The following is an 835-nucleotide window of genomic DNA, read 5'->3' as shown; positions in this document are numbered from 1 at the left end:
AAAAAAAAAAAAGAATAAAAGAGTAGGAAGAAAAATGCATATAAAATAAAATAAAATAAAATAAAATAAAATAAAATAAAATAAAATAAAATAAAATAATAAAATAAAACAGAGCATTACAGACCTATTAGTATAACTCCAATTCCTGGTAAGATTCTATAACAAAAATATTAAAAAATCAATTTATAAGTACCTCACATATAATAAGGTGATAAAAATATATAATGTGTGTATTTCAAGAACTGATCATGTCAAACTAATCATTTCTTTTTCTCTGACAAACTAACAGGCCACGTGAATAAAGGAGAAGCAGTCATTTTGGTACAGATTGGCTTTATTAAGTTCTTTGACACTGTCATGCATGACATCTTTATATGCAAACTAAGAAAATACAGTTAAGGTGTTATCACCTATTGAAAAATTACCTGAAGAAGTAGTTATGATTGGTTTACGCTATGAGTGTGCTTCAAGTTTCATTCTTCATGGACCTAGTCCTCTTCAGTATTTTCATTAACAGTTGGAATAGGTGAAGTATATTAAGGTATGACATTACAGCAAAAAAGGTGACAAACATTGTCAAGTACAGGATAAGAATATAAAGTGATTTTTGACAAATTCCTACAAAAAGTTATGAGAATTAAATTAAATATAGATAAATGCAATGGTTATAATAAAATCTAAGGTACAAAGGAAAAATGAGGAATAACTGAAAAAAAAATAATTTAAAAAAAAAAACAAACAAAACAAAATAAAACAAAATAAAACAACATAAAACAACATAAAACAACATAAAATAAAATAAAATAAAATAAAATAAAATAAAATAAAATAAAAT

Source organism: Oxyura jamaicensis, chromosome 1 (assembly GCF_011077185.1).
Source record: "Oxyura jamaicensis isolate SHBP4307 breed ruddy duck chromosome 1, BPBGC_Ojam_1.0, whole genome shotgun sequence".
Classification (NCBI taxonomy): Eukaryota; Metazoa; Chordata; class Aves; order Anseriformes; family Anatidae; genus Oxyura; species Oxyura jamaicensis.
The sequence above is the reverse complement of the archived record's forward strand: the minus strand, read 5'-3'. Positions refer to the sequence as shown.